Below are 27543 nucleotides of genomic sequence, written 5' to 3'. Positions count from 1 at the left end.
GACCAAAGCATCCTAGATTCAACGTGGCCTGGTGTTCCCTATCTGGGCAGGAACAACTATAAAGTTCTAACAAGCCAACAAACAAGTGGGAGCGATTGAAGCAGAGATCACTTTACCAGTGCAGTCCAGACTCAAATGCATCCTGGTGGAGCTGATTTTAAACCATCAGATCTGGACAGGAGAAAACCGAAGGCCTAACAAGCCAATAGGCTAACACACTAGATCCACTTACTCTTGAGAATACAGGCCATAGGGGTTCTGACCCTTTCAAGGTAGTAACAGTAGCAGGTGGGAATGTCCCTTTTCTTAATCTACCCTTCACTTTGGAGGCAGCCTACGAGTTAAAAAAGGAAAGCAATAGGCAGGGCTAAACAGGTGTGTAGATATGTGATCTAAATCTAACCAACTGCACAATGAAAGAGACTGGAAGACAGTTTAAGAAGCGAAAGAAAGGGACTAGCTACGTAAAAGAGTGCTGGAAAAGACAGCAAAGGAGCAGCGATTAGCAGGTAGGTGGCACAGAGGATTAGTGAATTATATCCATGTACACCAGCTCACAAACTGCAAAGTAAAAGACACAGTAAGGAAGATATAGTAGGGAAAGCAAGACAGGTGGTTAAGAAAAATATCAAAAATAATCTGCATGTTTAGCAGTGATTAACAGCTGGATGGAGCAGAGGTCACATGACCTACATATGCTTGCATCAGCTAAGTACAAAAGGAAAAAGCTGTAAGTGAACTCATGTCTTGAAAGAGATAAGAAAAAGAACACTATAGAAAGGCACCAGAAACCCCAGAGATTAGCAGGTGGTTGGGGCAGAGGTACGTACCCTCTAACAGTTGACAATCCGAAAAAGTAAAACAAGTGGAAGACAGCTTAAAGAGGGAATGAAAGGGGTGACGTTAGCAAAAAGAGAATGAAAAAGGTAAAACATGATTAGCAGAGATTAGCAGGTGGTTGGGGCAGAGGTCATGCGACTTAGGTCTACTTGTACCATCTGAATAGCTGCAACTAGAATTTCTTTTTACATAAAATTAGCATCCTTTCTAATGCAATGTCTGGGGCTGAACAATCATCAGTCGATGTGCCCAGCAGTGGTAAACTTGGGTAAAGCTTAGACTAGGGAAGTCCCTGCATACTTTACTCAACCTTGAAGTCTCTTAATTCCTCCCTAGTTCAGGCTCGCTGTTCCACCACAACGGTTCCACAGGAATGGTTGACAACAGTGCAACAAACTGGGATCTGCTCCGCAGGAGTACAGGGATGAGTAGGGGTAATATGGCCCACTCAGCCCTCACACTTCCACAAACCAAAACACAATGCAATCACAAAGGTAGAAGAGGGCCAGTTAAGAGATAAACCTTCTCTTTTTGTGGCAACATGGGCCGAGGGAAGGCTGTGCTCTTATTAAAGGTGTGAAGGTGAAGCAGTAGTGACCCAAACAATACAGTATCACAGTCCAAAATAAAGGGAATGTCCAATGAAGGTTCTATAACAATATATATCTTAATCAAACATACCATCTGCACATAGAATGAATAGAAAATACTGTACAAAAATCAACCGCAAAGCGAGAACAGATAAAATGCAACAGAGTAGAACAAGTAGCACTTTTAGCGTTGTCCCAAGGGTAGTAGGTAATTAAAAAGCCACAAAAAGGATATATTAGATGAAAACAGGAGCCATTGTGCCCCAAACAATCTCTAGGGTCCAAGTGGTCTGATGTGGCAGTTCAGAGTCAACAGTACCTGGATTCATTTCTTGGTGGGCTAAGCAAACCAGACCTGGTGTCGAACATAGATGTGAGTGAACCAAGCTCAGTTTGTGCATGTTGTATCGTGGTGGCACAAGCAGCAAGCGGGTGTCAAGTATGGGTGAATGTGGCTGCTCAGTTTGGTAGTAGTGTGGCTCTCATAGATGCAGGTTAGGGTGGACCCAGGAATGCTTCGCAGTTGATCAGATCGAGGCAGGCTTTAGCCACTAGTGAGGGTCGATGAGTGATTCTCCAGCGGTTCAAGTCAGTTGGTGACGGTCATCAAAGTGGTGATCTTGGGTGTGTCGATTTGCGATCAATGAACTGATTCAGTTCAGGTCCAGGTGTTGAGCAGTTACTTCGGGACTAGTTGGTGACCAGCTTTAGCATGGACCCGATGGAGTGTTGAATTTCTTAAAATTGCAAGTTCAAAATGGTGGAGGAGCACAGCAACCAGAACCGGCAACTTCCCTCTTGATCCAGGTGCAGTGAACATGGAGTGACTGGTACGGTAGAACGGGCACTTTGGATGCTCTGGTCCTCTGTTCGGTATGAGGCCCACTCAGGGAGACTTGAGGAAAGGATGGTTTTGTTCAGTATCTGCTCTTCCACCTCAGGAGATTCTGTTGCAGAGTGGTAGATCCTGAACAACAGCAGAGGCCACTCCCAATGTGCCTTGGTAGTGGGTAGGGTACAGTTCTTTTTTCTCTCTTGCTTGATTCCTTCTTCACCTCAGGCTGATGGCTTTGGAAAGTACAACAATCTGCAACCTTAAAGGATCCAAGAGGATCTGAGTGAATGTGAAGAAGGGGTGGGAGACACCTTTTTTAAAGGCCAAAGTCCTCGGGTGATTGGTCCAAAGCTAGTATGCTTTAGTGGTCCAATCCCTGCTCATAAATCAAGTGGACTTTGTCCTTCTGATGTCACACTCAAAGTGCTTTGCTCCAGAGGAAGTGTAGCGGACAGGAAAGAGAGGATCTATGTGATTACTGTGCCCCGTTTAATTGTGACCCCCGAAAATGTTGACTTGTTTTATTTTTACCCACTTTTCACCAGATACATATGCTGCCCGCTACATCCATTATATACTGTACCTACCGACCACATACATATGGGGTAAGCAGGGGTCAAAATAAAAAAGTCAACATTTTCAGGGGTCGCAGTAAAGGGGGTGAAGTAATTGTATAATCACAAAGAGAGAATCAAGATGGTGGAAGTCTTCTTCTATTGACCAGAGCCCTCCTGCCTAGCATAATCCCACCCCTTCACATCTCACGGAGAGTAAAGACCTATAGAGATGCAGGAACCTGGTGTGAGGTTGATCCTTTTGAATGAATGCGCTTCTTTGTTGCCTGGGCTTTGGACGGCTCCCTACTGTTTCAGGAAGAGGGTGTTACATGCCCTCACAAAGAGATCAAAGAGGAGGTCCGGCCCCTGTCCTGCCATTTGGAGGCGTATACCCAGTTGACCAAAATTCACCTCACTATCCACAGCAGAGCTGACACACAGGAGCTGACACATCTGTGATATCAATTGGAATGTGGCAGCCGTTATCATAAGTAAGTACCATGCAATATGCCGAAACTCAGTCATAGCTTTATTTTAGAGATTATCATTCCACCTTAATGGGCTACTTATGATCATCGTTGTTTGGGTAACGGGGTGCATATCTTAAATGTCACCATATGTGTGGCAGCGATTTTTCTCTCAATGTTGCTGTTGCATGGCATCTGTGGTAGAGCAGGTGCTGCAACTGAAGATACTGATGCAGCAGGCCACAGGTACATACTTTGCTTTTGTCATGGAGCTAGCCAAAGGGGATTCTGATCAGCAGATTACCCTTTCTAAAATGGAACTACCCACATAATTGTATTATTCAATACGAATCCAAAAAGCCATGGCTTTGCACCCTTGCCAGATGGCAGTTCCTCACATACAGCCATTGTACCCCTACAGCTAGGTCTCATCCTTACCGTAGGAAATCCTCAAGATTGTCGCATTATCTGACTCATTCCCTCAGGAGCGTACTGGGGACCTAACAGGGAAGACTGATTGTTTTGTTACTTGGTCAGTCTACTCCTGATGGCAAACATTTCAGTTTCTCCTCACTCACCTGCCTCCTCCCCCTAAATGCAATACACCTTGCATACACGGCTGGCATGGAGAATATGAGAACATGTCACAGCATGGGACATAACGAGAGGAGAATCTAAGGGCATCCTGAGGAGAAGAGCATGGCATTAGGTTGAAGGTGTGCACTGTGTGGGACTGTGAGATACCTGAACACACACTTGCATCTACTCCCTGAGGATCTTCTGCTAAGGAGGCCAGGGAAGGGCCACCATTTTAGGATGCCAACCGTGGGGTCAGACAAGCGAGGCATTATCATCTAAGTGGAGTGTCCTTGTGGATTGGGGAGAGGGTGCCAGAGGGTGAGACATGGTATACCCCCTTTCGTAACACTGACCTACCCTAGCCTCCCTCAGCATTTATACAGTATTATTGTTCATGTCCTATTGTACCCAATAAATTCACACAAAGGGCCTCATTACGAGGTAGGAGGTAGCCATGGTGCTTACTGCATACCGGGAGTGGGTTCTCGGAATGGGTACTTACCGGGTCATTCCAACCTTGGAGGACCCGGTAAGTCCCCATTCTGAGAACCATTCCCCATTCCCATTGAGCCCCCATAGGGCTCAATGGGAATGGGGAAGTAGCTAATAACAGTACTGCAATTCGCGGTACCGTTATTAGCTCTGAAGTCCTTTGGCGGGTCCCATCCTTAAAACCTGGTCAGACCAGGCGTTAAGGAAGGGACCCACTAAGGGACCTCGGAATATGGAGGTAAGGGATTACCGGCACCGGCACCCTTACCGTTGCCGGTAATCCCTTACCTCCACCTCGTAATGAGGCCCAAAGAATTGAGAAGAGGAAGAAGTCTCAAAGAGTAATGCATACTTCCTATAGGAAACACCACTGTAGTACTCTGAGGAAGGAGAGGGATCTTGAAGAATACAAGGCTGAGAGTCAGGTATGTCCCAGTAATTGATCTAAATGGAGTCAGAAAAACCAGGCCAAGGAATTACACCTGAAACCCCTTGACAGGGTTCAGGTGTATAAAAGGTGGAGCACAAGTAAGCTGGGAGGAAGAGCAGCAGGATGGCCAGTCTAACCCGTGACGAGCCACTGGAGAACGGAACACTGAGATGATGAAAGACTGCAAGATGAAGTAGAGTGCGAAAGTGTGCAACAGAGTCGTGTCTCCAGGAAGTCAGAGAAGTTGGGAGAAAGGAGCTGAGCAGCATGCCCGTCACTTCGTTATGGTAGTACAGTGCTCATTCCTCTGATTGGAGAAAACAAGCCATCATTGTCTGAGGGGCAGAGGGTGAGACCCTGACCTCAAGTATAAGAAGTTGTGTGAGTGTAGAAACTGAAGGAAACACCAACGCGACCGGTGCGATTCAGAGAATGCAAGAGCCCGGTGGGTGTATGGAAGTTGGTGAGCTACATTGTATCAGAGTGGTCGTGTGCAGCTGGCACATTCTCAAAGGTCTCTAAACAAAGCATGATAACGAAACAAAACAAATGCAATGCTAATACCGGATTGCATAGAAACTATGTATCAGAGTTGTCTCGTTTGAGAAGTGTATACGTTTTCCAAGGTGTCTGAACAATGGAGGACAATTGAAAAGTAACAAGAGCTGTGAGTGCTAAGAAAAAGTCATTCTAGAATCTGTTAGTGAGCAGCAGAGGAGGAGCAGTGAGGTGTGATCAAAATATCAAACTGGCAAAGATAAAATTGAACAAATAGAAGAATAGGCTATCAGCTGACAAAGTGGAAATTGGGCAAGAGAGTAACAGAGATGCCAAAGAAGGTAGATGACCAGCCAATTAACGTTTGAGTCTTTAAACTTTAAACTTTAAACTAATTGCAAACAGCCAAACAAACCCACGTAAAGATGACAGAAGGCTTGAGCAAAGGCATCTGGTTGTGAAACCTGTAGTGGGTGGACCGTTTGGTATGTCAACTGTGCCTAGACCAGGGAGCCCCAACAAATCCAGTAGGATTGTTAAAGCAACCAGTTAGAAATAGTTGAATATTATTGAACTGTTAGTTGTACCTGTGTTTTAAGCTTGGGGAAGGGAACCCTAAACTCCTGTTGAACATTGTGAGACTGTTTTTGCGAACCAGTACTTGAAGCTTGTAGAAGGGAACCCAGAGCTCCTATTGGAATAGCATGAATGTAGTTGAACATTGTGTACTGAACCCAAGTGTGCTTTGAACTTGGGGCAGAGAAACCCCATTCCTGGTGGAATATTTGGAACTGTATCCTGAACTTGGGGAAGGTAGCTATATGCCGCTCCATATTTTATTTTGAACACTGTTTAGTTAATTACAGAATATCCAGACACTATGTTTATTATTAGACATGAGGGCAAGCATAGGTTTTGACACAGGCAGAGTTTTGATTTGGACTTATGAACATAGACTTTCTTTAGTTTCCTTAGGTAGGGAATATCCCACCATAGTTATAGGGCAAGTTAGGCCTTACACCATCCTGATACTTAATAAAGATTCTACTGTTGAATTTACAATTGGTTGTCTGAGTTATCTCTTAATACCATGCCTGTCTCACAGGGACACATAATGGAAGAGGCTTACATCTCATTTACAGCATGCTTAACAGACAGGAGGAGCAGCAATGCAGGACATGGAGATGAACATTGATGTGTTATTGGCACACAAAGAGAAGCAAAATAACACCTGCCACATAGTGCATACTTTTGAGGGATGGCAGAAGGTTTAAGAGTACGGAGAGGAAGGTTCACACAGAGTGAACATCATGTAGAAAACAGCAACTGGTTCACAGTGTGGGGCACAAAGACGAAGATACATGCAGGGCACTGAAATGAAAATGTGTATGGGGTGTGGAAGGGTGAGCTGAATGAGAAAAGCTGGGAACACGAAGAAGGGCACAGAGAAGGCCACATTTAATGAAGAGTGTTGAGTATTGCAAAACATCTTTATCAGCTCTGCAATCTTAGTCCCTGTACCAAGTACCCTCTTTACATAGCACCCTCTCTATACAACTTCCGCAGGCCAGGATGAAAACAGGCAATATTCTACTAGATCAGGATATGCCTTGTCACAAGCTGCTAATATGTCAATTTGAGACAACGCACTGTTTTCCAAAGTATTTAGAGATGACCATCTTGGGAAGAATATTCAAAAGCAACATTCAATACTTGAAAGAACATTTGGCCATATCACACTTTTGCTCATTCAATAAGCAATACATTTAACAAAGGTGTATTGGGTCTTGTGCTTCAGAGCAACAGGCAGCAAAAATCTCAAGGATGGCCGTACTTTGAAACGGGCAGAGCACAGCTCCGATCTCAACAGTGAGTACTCTGTTTGCTGTTCCACAGTCTGAGCTAGAGTTATAGCATGATTGACCGCATTGCTGTAATAACAATACTGCACATGGTGCTACAATTAAAGAAGACACAGCATAGGTACACTTTAATTGGCAGTCACCTTCCACAGAACTGGGGAAAGATTCAGTAGTATGGGAATCTCTAGCCCCCCATGTCCTCCCTAAACAACATCTCCAGAGAAAGACAGTGTATGTCACATCATAATACCATGCACAGTCTTTTTTAGTTACTACAACACAGTACACACTGCAGGTTTCTTGTTCCTGCCAAACAAGACCCTGCCTATGATGTACATTCAGTACATAGAAAAGTATCCAACAGTATCAGATACTCCCCGTCCCAAGCACACCATAAATTAGTAGATATTTGTAGTTATACAATTATATGTATATAGTCCACTAGTTCACAGTTATGTAAGAATGAACATCACAAAAAGTTTCAGTTCCACAGCAATTCAATTGTCAAATGTTTCTTTAAATGTAGTATCATCAGCACGTTGCATTTCGGGATCCAGGGACCCGTTGTCAGGTGAAATTCAAAGTCTAAAATGTAATGTAACAATATGTCAAAGTAATATATAATACAATCTCAGAAACAAATCGCGTCATGTATTGTACTCACTCAAAATGTCACATATCCATGATGCACGAAAACATTAATTATTCCAATTATATCCATGAGCTATGGTGATATGCCTCTGAGCCCATAATTAAGTCACCCATGTGCAAATGTCATATATATATATATATATATATATATATATATATATATATATATATATATATATATATATATATATTCCAAAAGGGACAAGGAACTAGATCAAGACCCTATACTGATACATACTGGATGCCATTTGTGATGATATCTTTGATGTTCTGGTTGTTAGTGTTAGCAGTGCATGATGGTGGCAAGAGTGTCAGGGTTGCATCGCTTACCATAACGGTTGAATTTCTTAGGTTTTCTAATTTTACTTGTAACCATAGCGTCCCTTTAATAAAGTTGCTTGTCTGAATTAGTGCACCTTAAACATAATGGTCATGTAACAAAGTTTGTTACAAACTGAATTTGATAGGTTTTTTATTAGGGTTACTTAACCATAACGTCCCTTTAACACTTCAGTGAATGTCTATGGTTTTTATAAGTCAACATATTTCATAATGTTACAGCATTGTATGGAAGTTATTAATAATTCATCTTTTAACATATAGGAAAGTACCATGAACATCCTTTACATTAAAACATTCTCCCCACAATACAGAAGTTTCAAAGTATGTGGACTACACATCCACAGATGTACATAGAAACAGGTGGCAGCTAAAAACACAGGGCTCAACACAATTCTTAGGTTTCCTTTTCGGACAAACAATATACATACACCCAAACATACATTTACACACACTTGTATGTCTCCAAATGTAGAAACACATTTTTTTTCACATTAGACATATTATGGATTATACCAAACACTAAACATAACTGTATACCTTATGTAAATAATGCACTTCAACACATTTTAGGAACTGGAACAAAAAAACACTGCTCAAGATCACAAACTCTCTGAACTCAGTAAGTAAATATTCCCATGCCTTTGATTGTAAATGTTTTCCATAGGAACTAAATACATTTAAAATAATGTTTTAATAACTAAAATTGCTCATTTCCATATTTATACAGAAACAGCAAGCACACTTGAATGGCCGAAGGAGCACTTCCCTGAAGATGACATAACCGATGAACAATGTATTAATGATACAATAATTATTATAATTATATTTTTTCTTTTATAATGTGCTTAATATAGGTGACCGGTTTCTAAGCGTGAGCTTGGGATTCAAACATGTGTTGCTATGCAATAGCTAGCCTCCCGGCCCAACTACACACATATCTTAAAACACACTGAAATAATGCAATTTGGCAATCAGTTACTGAATTACAATTTTTTCATATTTATTATTCTCCAGAAGTCCAAGAAGGAAATATCCAGAACAATAATCATGCGGACACATTTGTAAAATCAAGAGAAATGGACAGCGTTGAAACCAAAATTACTACATTATGTACAGAAATGTCTAATTAAAAAAATCAAATAGTTGAACTATACAATTATGACAAGAATCATGTAATCCATAATATTGATTTTCACTGCCCCACATGGACATGTGACCCTTTTCCTGAACAATCACACTAATCATTGCCAGAACATTACTATAATAAACGTGTTGATGAAATTTCTATCCCCAATTCTGTGAATCATGAAAACATACAACTTCCTAATTCACCTTTTTTTGTTTCACAATCTAAATACCCATCCCTTTCTTAATATAAATCATTATGAATACAATCTATATATATTAATCCCACATATGTTTTTTGTTCTTAATATATAATGTAAATTAAAAATATAATCTTGCAATGTATGTAAACATATTCTTTTCGTTTTTTTAAATGTAATTTTGATGTTGCGGACATTATTATAATGATGGTCGGGTATGTATATTTACATACCAGTGATGCAGTACAGATGTTTTGGTGTCTGCGAACATACCGCCTCGTCCTCAAAGTGAACTATGCACTTTCAATGTGTTCGCAAACGTCAATGTCTGGGTGCCGATGCCACACCATGAAAACGCTACTATGGCCTTCACCAGTGTCCAGAATGTTACATTCCAGCCTTCTTACAGTATTCAACTACACACCCATGCCCACTATCAAATACTATGAGCATATTACTGTAGCCATAATCACTGAGGACAAACTTTTCTAGCAATGGCCAGTGGGCACATTCCTGGGAGGATTATAAATACTGTATACACTTCAATAATATCCTTCAACATTGGCATCATACAGCGGTTAAAATGACAGTCCACAAATTATTGTGGACATGACCAGTGTCCAGATTCTTCAGGCCATATTGTGGACCCACCCCTCACCCCCAAGAATCTGAACACTAACCATGGCCACAACAATCCTCTTCAACAAGTTTATAAATACTGCATACTCTTCAATAATATCCTCCCACCATGTTACAAATACAACATACCACCCGTACAATAGCAATAATTAATATGCACATATTACAGTGGTCATGGTAATAGAATTCAACCATATCACAAACGCTCACATTACACAATCATAAAACTTGATTCTTCCTACATGCTGTTACTATTGTCCATGCACGTTAAACATATCTGCAGACAGGGCTTGGTCACAGGAACTGGATGGTACGTGCATGTCCGGAGATGACATCGCACAGGCCAGACCTTCTACTTTATTTAACTTCATCTCTGTAACACAGTATTAAGTGAACATGTTTATTTAAAAAAAAAACACTAAAAATGACAGATTTAGAAAGACCGCTCTGTGACTGCACAGCGCAGTCTTTCTAAATCTAACTGTCACACCACTGTCAAGTTTGAGCAAGGGCTGACAGGTGCAGCCGAAATGAGCATAGGAGGACAGAAGATGGAGGTGAGGTAAGTGTGTGTTTGTGTGTCTGTGTGTATGTTGTGTGGCGGTGGTGTTTGGTGTGTGTGGGGAGGGTACCGGGGAGAAAGGTTCAGTGTATATGTGTTTGTGTTAGTAGGGGGGCTTAGGGATGTTATAGGATTGAGAGTGCAGGATTCATCTGGGTGTTCAGGGTAAAACACCCTATTTCAGCGGTAAGGGGAGGTTAAAAAACAGGTATTTGGCAGATACTAAAGGATGCACCAAATCGGCGCTAACAAATCAGTCTTTTTTGAGTGCAGCTTTTAATAGTCGACAATATCACATAGAAGCATACTGCCACCATGTTCCACCTGCTCACATCAACTCCTCCACTCACATGCTATTAAACATAGCCATGCCTGCTCATACACCAATACATTGTCAGTGTTTCACTCCGATGCTACTAATAATAGCCATCGATCCTCACACACCTATGCTTTGTCTGGATTTCACTCAGAATCTGTTAAAAATAGAAATCTCTGCTCACACACTTATGCATTCTGATTGTTTTTCACAGATACTATTGTAAATACTCATTCATAAGACGCAACACATTTCCCTACATCTAAACCTACACTATTTTACAAGCACTGTTGTGACATTAAATGTAGTGGCAACATATTACACCTGCTCACACCAAGTTCCACTTACCAATATTTTCTAAATCTTCTGCAAATACTGTTTCCTTACTTACAAAAAATGGTACAAATATTGTGGATTGTAAATAACCTATACATTTTCTTTTACGTTCAATAAAATGCTAGTCAACATTCTTTTTTTAAAACAACATCATTCATATTGAACTATTCTCCTATTTCTACACAGGTCCCTTTAAAATACCAATGTCTACCTAAGTAGTCTAAATGATTAGACTTACAAAAGAAAAGAAAAAGCAATTCCAACAGGACCATCAAGTAGGCTAAACAATCAGACTTACCGAAGAAAAGAAACAGCAGTTGCAATAGGCCAGACTGTAAAACGTGTAAACAAGATTTAAGAATGTTGCTATCAGGTGGAGAAAGGTCAAGTTTCAAATTCACACTTCCTAGATTATTTTTATTCAATGAGTTTTTTCAACCTACATGGATTGTTTTTTCCCAATGACCCAATGATTACTACATATTAATACAACAACAGTGTATCATGCACAAATGGTGTACCAAACATAGTACATACAACGTACTCGTTATGAGGGTAAAAAAAATATTAACATATGTGTACAAATGTAAGAAATTGGATTTCATTATGTATGTTCTAAAACTAACTATATTTTCATGTGTTTGCAAAATGAAATATGCATTCTTTACCCTTCTCACCATTTCCAACTAACTATACCTCAAACTAGTTTATTTATAGTGAACTTTTTGGGGCAAACTACTCTTAGACCTCCGCGACTTAAGATCTATACACCAAAGTTTGTTGATGTCGCAATGGTGTGTGCAGAAGGAACGGAGACAATGAGTTCCCCCACTCCGATTGTAAAAATTAACTCGAGGGCTGCACACATCTCTTTACTGCGCCACAAGTGGATTTCAAGAACTCGGACTCTTGGTCATATTGAAAATAAATTTATTAATGGCCCTTTTTTGATAACACGTGTTTCGGCACACTCCGAGTGCCTTCCTCAGATCAGGGCAATGTCTGTTTACTAAGTATTGATGATACAACATAAAATTAAAAATTGACAAATAGAAAAACATTAACACAGACGACACAATTACAGAGGAGCACAAGTCATATTGAGTTCATATGTTTCGCAAATTCCCCAAAACAAAAATAAATGACAATTAAGACATTCATTTATACACATAAACAACGTAGATTAAATGCATGGATCCATTTGTAAACCAAAGTAGTTAACACATACCAGTCAGACGTCGGAAAATCATTTGAGGGAGTGTGGAGGTGGGAGTGAAGGGTGGTTGAAAATATAAAAAAGAGAAAAAGAAATAGAAATGTTTGAGTCAATAGTTGGGATCAGGGGATTACATTGATTAACTTATTGGGGAAATCCCAAATGGGTAAATCTAGCTTACCCATCCACTGGTCTGTTCGCTACAGATAACGTGATTGGTAGCTGAGTCCCATCAGACTCCAAATGTTTTCTAAAGAAACCGAGGTAGGACATCAGAATCACTCCACTGTATTCATACGTTAATGTTCTATTTAAACATCCTGACATTATCATTAGTTTCCCTTCAACACATTTAAAAATGCTCACATTACGCTACGTTTAAAGTGTTCAATTCTGTGACCTAGGTTAGATCCATATCTTGAGCACATGACCTTGGCAATCAGTGTTTAGCATTTCTGCACGGCAATGGGATTTAAACAGTCCTCATGTCATTTCCCCATAAATCAGCATTTTATCATTGTGTGTCATGGCAATAAAGACCTTATACGCGTGAGGGTGTCGACTACAGTTTTGAACGCGGACCCTTTGTTAATTGGTGCGTTGTTGTGGGGGCTTAACAGCCCCCTAGGGCTTACCTGAAAAGTTCAGTTTTAATGCATCACGCGTCGGGATTCTAAAATGGCAGAAGTCATTCCATGTCATTTGTATATAAGATGTTGCCATGGTAATGTTACTTAGTCCTACCTCTGTTTCCGTACTAAGAAAACTGTCGGCCATGTTTTAGTGGTGAGGACTTTGTTATCTGTGGCGGGTTCGTGAGTGTTCTTGGGCCGTTTTAAATTCAAATGAAAACAGTCCTATGCTGCAGTATGAGCTCCATTAGTTAAAGTCTCTCTCCAAACTAATTTGCATGTGGACCTAGTCCGATGTCCCACCCTGAGGAGTGTTAACTCCTTCAGGTGCATGCTGGGAGATATAGTCCCTATGACATTCTAAGGGCAGGGCAGGCCTGGGGAAGCCACCCACAAACCCTCTTGCTTTTAAGTCTTGTTTTGAGAGGCAAATCTATTCCTACCTGAAACTTGCATACACTATAAATTAGGGTACATAATGCCAATCTAGGTTTTGAAGATAATCCAACTATATTATGGCCTGCTTCTCAGGCGCTTTTTTCACCACCAATTACAATTTACAAAAGTTCATAAAAAATTCATAAAAAGTATGACATTTCCTTGTCTGTATTGAGGCCGTCTTCTACAGTCCTGAAGAAATTTATGAGTTTGGCCTCCTCCTGACGTAGCAACAGTTCCTGGTTGCCTACTCTGCACCCCAATGTCACTTTTTTTAGACCGATGAATTTGATGTATTGTTTATTGTCCATCTGGTGGACGCGCTGCCAGTGGACCGCTAGAGGCAGATTCTTGTCCTGGCTTCCAATCACTGCCAGGTGTTCCCTGATCCTGAAGCGGAGTTCACGAATCATACTGCCAATATAGATTTTCTTGCAAGTGCAGATGATAGCGTATATGACATGCTTGCTTTTACAGTTTATCTGTTCTCGTATCTTGATTTGAAGACCATTGTCTGCCTTGAAATTGTTTGTCATAGGTGTGGCATGTTTGCACATTGTACATGTGCCACACTTTCTGAAGCCTGGACTGGATTCTTTTAACCAGGTCCCTGCTATCTCCTCCTTTTCTTCTGGTAGTAATGACGGGCTGAGGCTCTGTTTCAAGGTTTTGGCTCGTCTGTAGATCAATGACGGGTGGTCATGTATATGTGACCCAATATGGGGATCCAATTTGAGTAGATGCCAGTATTTTCTGAGAGATCTCCTGATATGGTTGTTTGCACAGTATGTGGTAATAAATTGCACCTTGTCTGACGGATTAGGTTTAACCTGTTGTGTCAGAGTCTGTATCCTCGGGATTTTTCGTGCTTTGTTATAGGCAGTTTCAATACTCTTCCTTGGGTAGCCCCTGGCTTGAAATCTCCTGGACAGTGTTTCACATTCTTCATTAAAGTGAGATAGTTCATTGAAGTTCCTCTTGGCCCTAATGTACTCCCCTTTAGGGATATTCCTAATTACCGGTTCATAGTGGCAACTCGTTGCATATAGTGTGGAGTTTACTTCTGTCTCTTTCCGGTATGTTCTGGTTTTGAGATGTTCTCCTGAAACATAAACATTCAGATCCAAAAAATTGATCTCTGTCTCACTGCTGATTCCTGTGAACTCAATGCCTAGCTGGTTGCTATTAATTTGGAGTCTAAACATTTCTAGTTGCTGTGGTGTGCCATTCCATACTAACAAAACGTCATCAATGTACCGGGTCCATTTGATGACGTGTCTGTTGTAAACCTCTGTGGTATAGATTAATAGGTCCTCAAACATGCCCATTACCAGGTTCGCTAATGCTGGTGCATATTTTACCCCCATGGCTACCCCCCGTTTCGTGTTTGTATATGGTGTTGTTAAAGGTAAAGATACTATTGTCTAGGGTGGCCATGAGCATTTCTTTTAACATACAAACGAACGGGAAATGTGATGCCGATTCGTCCTTAAAGATGTAGTCAACAGTATCAAGTGCCAAATCATGCCCAAAGGACGTATAAAGGGCCTTAACATCCCACGTAGCGAGATGGTATGTAGGCTGCCATCGGATGTTTTCAATGATATGTATTGCAGAAGTTGTGTCTTTTAAGTAGGCTTTTACCAATTTCACTTTGGGTCTTAATATGTGGTCAATGTATTCCGATAGTGGTTCTGTAGCCCAACCTATTCCACTCAGGATTGGCCTTCCTTCCGGGATAGTGGAAAAATCTTTGTGCACCTTGGGAAGAAAATAAATAGTTGGTAATGTCGGTTTGGGGATGAACAAAAATCTTTTTTCCTCGTCTGTGATGAGGCCCTGTCGGTGCCATCCCTCAATTAAATCCTTAAGATCTTGGACTATTCTGTTCATCGGGTTACTTGTCAGAGTTTGGTAACAGTTTGGTGTGTCGAGATGATTTTGTGCCATTTTTATGTAATCCATGCGGTTCAAGACAACTATATTTCCACCTTTATCAGCTTCTTTGATAACCAACTGACGATTGGTTTTGAGTTTCCGAAGTGCATTCTTCTTTTGCAGTGTAAGATTCTCCCGTTCTGTCTGTCTGCGGTTGTACCTCAATCTGTCTTGGGTATTATACAGGTCTTTTGTGACTGATTTGTAGAAGGCATCTATCATATTGTCCGGCGGTAGTTGTGGCAAGAATTTAGATGTAGGTTTAAGTTCTTTGCTGATTAGACCAATAGGTGTAATTGATAGTTCTTGCATGGTTTGATGAATAGGAGAGTTATCTGATTCTTGTAATGATCTTAATAGATGAATATTGCCCAATTCCTCTATCGTAACTTGGCTTCTTCTTACTGGATCTGAAGTTCGTTTCCCTTGCTCTACTTGAGTGGCGAAGAATTTCTTCAGTTTTAATTTTCTCACAAATTTAAACAGGTCAATATGCACTTGCACGGGTTCCATATAGGCAGTTGGTGCAAATGATAGTCCTTTATTAAGGAGAGAGATTTCATCCTGAGATAAATCTGTGTCTGATAGGTTCATCACAAGGATATTCATTGGCTCTGTTTGGCTACTGCCCTGGCTTCTGCTCTTGTCAATCTTTGATAATCTTCTAAGGCATCTGGGTTGCCTGTGTCTACCTGACCCCCTCCTTCCTCTCCTCCGAGTAAAGGTTGTTTCTTGTTTGGAAGATTCGTTAACTGAAAACGGACTTGCTTGGGTGTTTGGGTCCTATTGCCCTTTTTGTATCTCCTTATCTGGTTGAGGAAGCCTTTTCCTGCTCTGATGTCATCTTCTGATACAAGTAGTTCTCCTTCCGATACTTCTTCTGCATCCGAGCTTGCAGGTGATGTATTAGGTGTGCTTTCCTTGGATGAAGAGGTAGTAAACTTGTTATATTTCTCCTGAAAGGTATATATCCTGTCTTCCCTGTAGTCTCTCTCATCCCTGAAAAATTTCCGTAATTTCCGTAGTTTAATCTCGTCTTGGTATTCTTTTAATACCTCATACATCTTCAAGTAGTTTTTTTCCTTGGTTGCCTCCAATGCTTTAGCATCTGCAATTTCTTTTTTTATTATGTCTATTTGTTCAATGGCTCTCTTCTGTTCCCGAGTGGCATGTTCAACCAACATCTCCAGCATTCTTGTGGAGCAGGATTCCAAATTCTTTTCCCAATCTTCCGCAAGGTCCTTATCATCATCTTTGTTGAAGTCTGGGAAGATCAGGATTCTTAGGCCTCGAGGAATTTGTTTCTTGCTTAGGTAGTTCTTCAATTAAATAATTTCCCAATACTTGTCTACCTCTTTCCGCGAGACCCGTTCCAGTTTTATGAATTTGTATCTCAAGTCTTCCCGTTTGGGTGTACTTGACCCAAATGCATGGGCATTGTTCCCTCTCGGTGTCAACAAGTTGTTGGCTTCCTCCTCTCGATTTTGTAGGTATTCCGCCATTGGGTTCTCTGAAGCCAGTTCCGTAGTCTGCGTGGTGAGTGATTAATAGAGGTATAGAGGTATAGTTTATTTATAGGGAACTTTTTGGGGCAAACCACTCTTAGACCTCCGCGACTTAAGATCTATACACCAAAGTTTGTTGGTGTCGCAATGGTGTGTGCAGAAGGAACGGAGACAATGAGTTCCCCCACTCCGATTGTAAAAATAAACTCTTTAGAAAACATTTGGAGTCTGATGGGACTCAGCTACCAATCACGTTATCTGTAGCGAACAGACCAGTGGATGGGTAAGCTAGATTTACCCATTTGGGATTTCCCCAATAAGTTAATCAATGTAATCCCCTGATCTCAACTATTGACTCAAACATTTCTATTTCTTTTTCTCTTTTTTATATTTTCAACCACCCTTCACTCCCACCTCCACACTCCCTCAAATGATTTTCCGACGTCTGACTGGTATGTGTTAACTACTTTGGTTTACAAATGGATCCATGCATTTAATCTACGTTGTTTATGTGTATAAATGAATGTCTTAATTGTCATTTATTTTTGTTTTGGGGAATTTGCGAAACATATGAACTCAATATGACTTGTGCTCCTCTGTAATTGTGTCGTCTGTGTTAATGTTTTTCTATTTGTCAATTTTTAATTTTATGTTGTATCATCAATACTTAGTAAACAGATATTGCCCTGATCTGAGGAAGGCACTCGGAGTGTGCCGAAACACGTGTTATCAAAAAAGGGCCATTAATAAATTTATTTTCAATATGACCAAGAGTCCGAGTTCTTGAAATCCACTTGTGGCGCAGTAAAGAGATGTGTGCAGCCCTCGAGTTCATGTATACCTAAAACTACCCACATTATTCAAGTTAAAATATTCATATTAAGTTTATAATAACTCTGCACACATTAATGTGTCCGTTGACAGTGTCCAGATGACTAGACACTATACAACCAGTATAGCTGTTGACACAACTACACAACCATGCCCCCTAAAATGTACTCTTCAACCATAATTTTTCCTTGCCAAACAAACAACTTTACACTTCATCCATGGTATAATCACTTTACACACTTCAACAACAGCTAAATATTTATTTTTATTTCAAACTGTGTGAAACCTGATGGTGTTCTCCCACGTATTTCCCCAGGATCCTCTAGTCAGATTGCCAGGGAATGGCCATCACTTTTGGATCCTGACCCTAGGGGTGGCCAAGTGAGGGAGGATCACCTGAATGGAGGGTCAAGGGGTGTTGGGAGGAGAACATCCAAGGGCGAGACATGGTATTCCCCTGTTTCCCAATTCACCACAAAACCCTTTTCAGCTAACTTTTCACGCGATATCGCCCTCCCCATTTCCAAAAAATACTGGGACGAGGAAAGTGCAACCGGGAGTAGTGAAGATTTCCAATAGGATTAACATGGGGAGTATAAGAGAAACCGGCTGTAGAAAGAATTTGAGTTGTCCCATTGGTAGAGTCAGGCAGAGACAGGCATTCACTCATTATCCCTCACACCTGACTCCACTTGACTGCTTTTTCAGCTGAATGAGCAAGCTGGGGATGTTGTTTTGACCAGAGAAGCCAAGGGGCAGAGAGCAGCAGGATCAACGGCTCAGGGGAGACCAGCATGCCAAGCTGCTGGTCCGATGTTTGAGGGGCTGCAACATGGCTAGGGAGCCATGTCTCCAGAGAGCTGGTGTGAAGCTTCTTGCAGGGAGCTGTTGGTGGTTGGAACATTGCTCGTTCCCTTGGGCCCTTTGCTGGCCCCAAGGGGGTCTGGAGGGCAGGTGGTGAGACCCTGATATCAGGTTCGCATAACCAGGATGGACCACTTGTCACTGTGCTCCTGCCCAGGTAAGTCTTGTGAAGTAAGAGACAGAGAGAGAGAGACTCAGGAGCATGCAACTGACTGAATTAGAGCAGACAAAAGGAAGGGTATAAAAGCTGCATAGAGTGGAAAAGAGAAAAGAAAAGGAAACTGGTAAAGAAACGGATTGAAAGAAAAGGGACGAGATCCAGAGAAAATAAAAGAAAGTCAGAAAACAGAGCATGCAAGGAACGCAAAGGAAAATGACTATAATAAAGATGGTGCGAGCGACCCGAAATGAGAGAGAAGGCTGCAAGTGGCCCAGCATAGGGGAACGGGTGTCAGAGGGCACAAAAAGGGAAAGAGTGGATCTCTTTTTTTGCCTTTTTTAGAAGAAACTATTGCACAAATGTACATCAAATTTCAAAAAAGCACACTTTCAAGACCAGGCCATTAGCTATTTGGGCTGTGTTCATGAGTTACATTATTTTCAATGTATGTCTATGCGGATTTGAAAAGTTTTGGGACCTGCCCTATAACTTTGCTCCCCCCTTGATGAAACCACACCAATTTCACAGTTCACAATTTTACAATCTCAGTTGGATACCTAACAGCGACCTTCGAATGAGCACTCATGTGGTGCCAGACCGCTCTGTATATGGTATCTATCTTGGTTTCAAAAGTTTAGTCACTCCTTGGATGTTCATTTATAGTTGCATTACTCAGCACATACTCCTCACACTGTGTTCTTTGCAGATTTCTTCATACAATATTGCTGCTTGCAACCTTGGTTCTAACACAGACCAATATGCTATCAGTCGCCCAGTTGTAGGAGCCAAGGACGGACAGTACTGCTGAGGCAATGACTCCTCCCCAACATGTCCATCGATGAGAGAGGACCCCATGTACCTTCAACACACAATGCACCTTTCTTCAGCATTAATTTGCGGCCTTGAGTTTCTTACTCTCAAGGGCTTTTCAAAGTAGTGGTTCTTCTCTGAAAAGGTCAACTGTACTTCCCTTTTTGCAACCCTCACTGGTCTTGCCATCTTTCACATAGGGGTGCACGTGCATAGCCACGTCCTGTTATAAGTGTGTGCTTTAAGACTGGAATAGAGATCTCATCAGTCTGCATTCGAGGTGGGTTGTGTACAATTATCCAACCTTTAATAGCTGTAGTTGAGTTTGAAAGTAGTATTACTAGTTGGAATTTTTCTGCATTTTCACCTTAGGGACTGAAGGTGCGGATATATCTACATTTGGGAACTAATAGCATCACTTGCCCTGAAGATGGACCTTTGTAGGGTCCGAAACACGTTGGCAACACAGTAAAAGAATTGATGCTATTTGGGATTGGTGACGTTTAACCAAGAAGAATTTATTTTTGTGTTTTGGCATTTACGACGACCAAAAAGGGACAATGTGAACAGATGTTTAGTAGGTAAAGAAAAACCCAGTCATTTTATGTTACACTTGGAGAAAAGAATTATCCTGGTTATTTTACAAACTGAATTTCTGTAATGCTAATTTCATGATACTAATGTATTTCCTTTTTGTTCAAAATATACACAATAGCTCGATGTTTCAATTGATTAAAAAATGACCCAGAGAGGGCCTTATTTTTCTTTGAAGAAAAAAGTGTGTGTGATTGACCGGTTTCTTTAAAAACATTGAGTTGAAAAATCAATTAAAAAGTTGAGTAAAAAAAAAGGTGTTGAAAAACGAAACCTTATAGTTGTGAATTGAAAATTGACTTGATATGGATTAGCATTCAGTAAAACTATTACTAAATCCAGGATTGGATATTTCCTCTTCATGGACAATAAATAACCATAAAAAAATTTAATAATTAAAACTAAACACTGATTGAATTCTGCAGGTGTCCTACACTCTGCCACCCAGCTACACTAATACAATTGGGAGTGTTCTCCTCTTAGAGTGCACTGGGGGTTGGCGCGTAGCAATACACACCTTTTTTCTAGTTTTCTTGCCATCTTTCTCCTCATATTAAACTGCTATCTTGGAGCTGCTGCTTCCTCGTGTGTTTTGCCTTGCTCAGAGTGTGCTTTTGTGCTCTGCCTTTTATCTGTGTGGGGAATTGTGATGGAAGTCAGGTATGTGTAATTATCAGTAATTGCCTGACTCCGCCTGGCCATTGTATCAGGACATGTCACGTATATGGTTCGAGGGGTGGGTGTTGAGTTCCTAAGTATCCTGCCTGGTATTATGTCGGAAAGTTGTTACAGGGAAGAGAATACTGCATCTCACTGCTAGGTATCCCACTCCCGTTCCCCAAAGACCCCTCATCCAAGTGATCCTCCCTCACTGGTCCACCCCCAGGAACTGGATCCAAAAGCGATGGCCCAGTCATGGCCACTTGGATGACAGATTCCCAGGGACTAGCAGGTGAGACGCCTTCTGGTTTCTCACATACCCTTCCCCTATGCGATATAGCTGTATCTGTATCACAAGGGAACAGAGAGATGAAATCCACATTTCCTTGTTCTTTGCCATTTTGGTGCTCCACAGTGGAACAGTAGGGTTGCTGGTATAAGAACCATCGCATGACTTGAGCATTAAAGTCTTTTTGCTGGCTAATTCAAATTAGTGGATAATGATCTGAAACAAGTGTCAACTTCCTCCCTAGGAGGTAGTATCTAAGGTGTGTAATGACACACTTGATGGCAAGTGCCTCTAATTCCAGCACATAGTCATTTTGTTCATGTGGGGTTAAAGTTTGCAACTTGTAAATAAGGTGGGATGTTCCAATCCGTCACACAATTCTTACAGGAATGCTCCGATCCCTGTAAAGGAGGCATCTGTCTAATACGAATTCCTTTGAAAAACCTATTACCTTTAGGATCGTTTTCTGGCACAGGGTTTTGTTTACGTTGTTGTAACATATATCATCCTCGTCAGTCCAATTAATTTTCTGGGGTTCAGCGTTCTTTAATTTGTCTCTTAGCCTAGCTGATCTGTCTGAGAATGTTGGGATAAACCTACGGTAATAACCAATTAACCCTAGGAATGCTCTGAGATCTCTTTTAGTTTTAGGTATCTAAATCTAGCTATCTTACCTAGGGCTATCTAGGATGGCCTTCACTTTCTCGCGTTAAGGTTGGACACTACCATTTCCAACAAATAAACTGAGTCATTTCATGGCTGAATGGGCCAATCTGCATTTGGATGGATTGGCAGTCTGGCCAGCTTTTTTGAGGGCTCTCACAACAGTAAAGAGATGGAAAAGATGGTCTCCCAGGTTTTACTATAGTTGATGATATTACCAATATAAACTCTACAGAAATCAGAGTAGGGTTCTCAAGTCGTTGTATAGTGGCTGGAGCCTGTTGTAAGCCAAAAGGGAGGACTTTGAACTGGAACAGTCACACGACGTCAAGAAGGCTTTCTTTTCCTTATCAGGTCCATACAAATCGACCTGCCTGTACCCTTTTGTTAAGTATAGGGTTGATCGAAAAGTGGCATTTCCGAATGAATCGATCAGGTCATTAATGTGTGGCATGGATTAGGCATCAAAATCTGAAATGCCATTGACTTGTCGAAAGTAAATGCAAAACCTTCAGAAATGGTCAGGCTTGGTGATCAATACGATAGAGGAGGACCATGGGCTTGAAGAGGGTTTGATAATATTTGCTCTCAACATTTTATTCACTTCCTCAAACACTATCTATTTGCAGGTTTCCGGGAGTCTATAAGGTTTCAGATGGACTACCTTAACCTTGGGTGTTCCAATGTAGTCATAAGTGTCTTTCATTCTTCCCGGTTTTTCCAAAAATACATTGGGAAATGGTACAACTAAATCCTTTAAATCTTCTTGTTGCTGATTAGATAGCTTTTGAGGAATCAATTCAAAGTTATCTATTTCTTCTGGTACCAAACAGGATAGTAGCCTGGCATTTTTGCCAGACAGGTTTTCCTTCCACACTTTTTAAGAGGTTTACGTGATATAGATGGATATTTTGTTTCTTGTCAGGTAGAACTACCTTATAGGTGCAGGTTCCTGTTCATTCAGTATCTCATATAGCCCATGCCACTTAGAGACAAGTTTTTTTTCTGCGGTAGGCAAAAGGACCAATACTTTATGTCCTACGGAAAAGGATCTTAAGATTACCTTTTTGTCATAGGTGGACTTTTGTTGGATATGGGCCTTTTCGATATGAGTATAGACTAGATCTCAAACAAGTCTCATATGCTCTTGCAATCTGGCAGCAGTCTGTAAAAGGGGAATGGGTGCCTCTTCTCTTTTTTGCCAGTTCTCCCGTAGCATATGGAGGACATCTCCAGGCTCCCTACCATAACAGAGTTCAAAAGGAGAGAATCCAGTGGATACCTGAGGGGTTTTCCTTACTGCAAATATTGCCCCAGGTATCATATGGTCCCAGTCCCTCCCGTCCTTATCTACTATCTTTCTTTGGATCATTTTAAGTGTTTTGTTTAATCTTTCTACCAATCTGTCTGTTTGGAGATGGAAAACTGAAGTTCGTAAGGTGGTAATACGGAGCAGCACCTTGATTTCACCCATGAGCTTGCTCATGAAATTGGATCCTTGGTCCATTAGGATTTCCTTACAAAATCCAACTCTGGAAAAATATGGTTGGAGGTGCCTTAGAATCTGCTGGGTGGTGTTGTACCACATAGAGAATACCTCAGGGTATCTGGTCGAATAGTTGACAATCACAAGGACACATTTGTTACCTAGTCCAGATGTTTCTAAAGTTCCAATGATGTACAACCCAATTTTTGAGCACTGGTTTTCTAACTCATTTCACATGTCTGAATAATTTTATATCAGCATGGATAACTGGCCAGTAAAACTTCCCACTGATTTTTGCCTCCGTTTTGAATTGTCCTAAGTGTCCTTGTGCCAGATGGGAATGTGGGATCTGTAGTACAATCTTCTGGTGGATTTTGGGGATTACCCACTTAGCTTTACTTAGGACTTCTGTGGATGTTTCTTTTCTACATAGCAATCCTTGCTTTAAGAAGAAAAAAGGACTTTCCTTCTCTACTCCATCTCCTTCAGCACTTGCTTGTAAAAGAGCCCCAGTGAGGGCTGGGTCATTTTGCTAAATAACCAAATCTCCCATGGTTCTTGGTTGCAGATAGATTTTCAGAAATATTTCCCAGTATAGTGTCCGTAATCACATTTGACTTGGTGAATGAATTTGGATGACATTTCCCAAACAAAATGGTTGTCAAAGCTCCCACCAAACCTGAAACGTTGGGAATAAAATATAAAGAAATGAAAACGTTATTAAAACACAAAAGCATAGTTTGTTTTCAACCTACTCCCATTCATTTTCCCATAGAGTAATAGTGCGGTTTCTGAAGAGCTTCATTTCGAAAACTGCTTGGCAGATTTGGACGAAAGAAGAAACAACTTGGACACAAAGCGATAAAATACTTTCCTTGGGGGTGCCCCTTCCCCTTAAAACCTTTAAATCTGCCTTGTTGCTTTGCAAAAGAGAGGTTGAAATAGGCTAACAACGTTTGACTTGCTGGATGGATTTGAATACACCTTTCCATATAAAGTTGTTCTCATGGGCCCATTATAAAGGTATAAAGAAAACATAAAAAAGCAATTTTCATCTTACTCACATTTATTTTCACCATAGAGAAAAAGTGTCGTTTTTGAACAGCTATTGCACGAAAACCACTTTTGAGATTCAACCAATTAAGAAACAATTTGGTCACAACCCGTTGACTTAATTTCCTAGGCTGGCTTGGGGTAAATCCATTCAGAAGTCTTTAATATATTCGACAGAGACATGGGGATGCCCCCTGCTCCTTAAAACCTTTGCAGCACACAGGATGAGAGGTTTTCCATCAATGACATGTTGCCAATTTGTTTTGCTCGATGCAAGTGATTCCTGCGATAATTCTAGGAGAAGTAAAAAAAAAATGAAAGAAATAAAAATTCTATTTGGATTAGGAAAAAGAAAAAAGGATGACATCAAGCTTTGGAAGGAAATCCCCCATGACCTGGCAGAGTCTAATACACTTACCAACCTCAAAAAGAGACTGTAAAACCTATTCTTTATGTAATCACTCATAGGGTAACAGTGATTATTATAAACAGCAGCGCTAGATGGCCTGGTCATATAAATACCAATAGCAATCACATCAAGCTAGAGGTCGGGAGTGGGAAACAAAACAATGAATGTTCTTGGCATTATATCTGAACTCTAGAAAATAATGTGTTCATGAAATGTAAATATGTTTAGTAGAATTGCAAATTTAAATGTTTTCATTTACTATTTTCATAACACTTACTACTAAACATGTTTTGACTTACATTGATTCTTATTTTCTTTTACTACCACACCTATCTATTATACTATGCTTGCAATAGCTGACATGGAATTAGCTGTTATAGACAATTTCACTGCAATGAATTATTGAAATGGCTTACTAATACATGAAATTGAAGTATAAGACTACACATTTTTATTTTAAATCTTATAAGTTAAGTACTACAAATGTATGCTCCACACATAATCATATGATACTTTGTGTATTTTTCAATGTCATGCTATTATTATAACTAATATATTTAAATATGTGTCAAAAGAGGTCAACATACATATTCCAATTTAAATAATCAGAAATGTCTCATAATATGTAATTACTGATCTCATCAATGATATCATGCATAATGTAATTTGTGATACCGTCTGTAATTTGTGATATCATCATTGATGTCATTGTTGTGCTCATACACTGCGCAACAGGGGCTCAAAGTTTAGATATGCTTGCTTGAAATGTCTGTGCTTTATTTCAGGGGTTTTATTGTGTTAAATCTGATCAGCTTAAATCTCCCTTAACCAAGATTCTTCCTTTTCTTAATAACTTTCAAACACGTGCATTAAACAATCTGAAAACATTTCAAAGTACTATTTTGAGGCATCCGCCTGTGGATGCAAACTTTCAGATGTAAATTACGGGCGTCATAGTTTAACAATTGTTTACCTTTGATAGTACTTTGATTAGCCTTTGACATGGGTTTTTCAAAAAGAAAAAAAAAATGGTCCAAATATTTCAAAATTGCCCTCAGCATTTTATATTGGCGGGCACCTGGATATTATCTGTAATTGGTGCACTGAACAAAAATTTTGAAAATCAACTTCACCAATGGGAAATTAATGTTTGAAATGTATGTGTATATGCTGCATGCTCAGAATTAATGAGTTTTTCATATGAACTGTACACAGAGTGTATGGAATAAAGGTACACTTTTGATACACAATTAAAAACTCACATTAAATGCAAGTCACAGCTAACTTTAATGTGAGTTTTAAGGTGATGGACTAAATGTACACTTTTCATATAAACTGGACACCAAGCATGCACCTATTACACATGCTCTTACCACACATGCTATTACCAATACACACTCCTACAATCCTACACCATCTTCTCCCACAGCAGATAGTCCGACGACATGCTCCTACAACACACACTTGCAACGCACAATGTAATGACAAACACTTCTGTAACAGGTGCTGCTATAACAGGTTCTCCTACAAGTGCTACAACATATGTTTCTACCATTCATGCTCCTACCACACAAATGTATATGCGTGCGCCTACAACACATAGTCCTATGAAACAACATCTTGCAACACATACTTCTACCACAGAGGCACCCACAACATGGCTTACTGCTACAACAAACACTCTTACAACACACACTCCTATCATACATTTTCTTATGACACGCACACCTTCTACACATGCCCCTACTGCACATAACATGTGGATGTTCAGCACATGTTCTCACATTCATCTATGACACATGCACTTATGACACATGAACCTACCACAAACACGCTCCTACAACACACATTCTTATGAAGCAATCCTATGACATGCATTCCTACAACACATTGTCCTATGACATGCTCATATGACACATGCTCCTGTGACACATGCTCCTACGACACACACACCCTTTTGACACAGACTAACAACTTACTCTCTAATGACAAATGTTCCTACGACATGTGCTCTTATGACAATTCCTGCTATAACAAGTGCTCGTATAACACACACTCTTATGATACGCAAGCAATCCTAGGACATGCACTCCTACAACACTTGGTCCTACACCAACACTCATACATCACATACTCCTTCCACAGAGACATATACAGCATGAGCTGCAATCACATATGCAAAGCGTATGATTTTGTCAGATGGTACAAAATCACATTGCCAAATAACTCAAATCAAAGGCAAGTCTCAGCTGACTTCAATGTGAGTTTTAAAGTGATGGAATAAATGTACACTTTTTAAATGAACTGCACACAGAGAATGCACCTATGGCACATTCACCTACAAAGCATGCTCCTATGACATACTGCTGTAACAAATGATCTTACAATATACATTCGTATTGTACATGTTCTTATGACATGTGAACTACTACAAATGCACCTACTGTACATAATATGTGGACATACGGCACATACTCTCACATGCACCTACGACACATGGTCCTACGACATGCAATCCTACAACACATGGTCCTACAACACACTCTTACAAAAAATACTCCTACTAAATGTGCGCCTACTACACCTAACATATGGACATATGACACATGCTCTCACAATCACCATGGGTACATTCACGTGTGACATATTCTCCTACGAAAAAGGCTTCTGTGAC

Source organism: Ambystoma mexicanum, chromosome 6q (assembly GCF_040938575.1).
Source record: "Ambystoma mexicanum isolate Mex_15411 chromosome 6q, UKY_AmexF1_1, whole genome shotgun sequence".
Taxonomy (NCBI): domain Eukaryota; kingdom Metazoa; phylum Chordata; class Amphibia; order Caudata; family Ambystomatidae; genus Ambystoma; species Ambystoma mexicanum.
The sequence above is the reverse complement of the archived record's forward strand: the minus strand, read 5'-3'. Positions refer to the sequence as shown.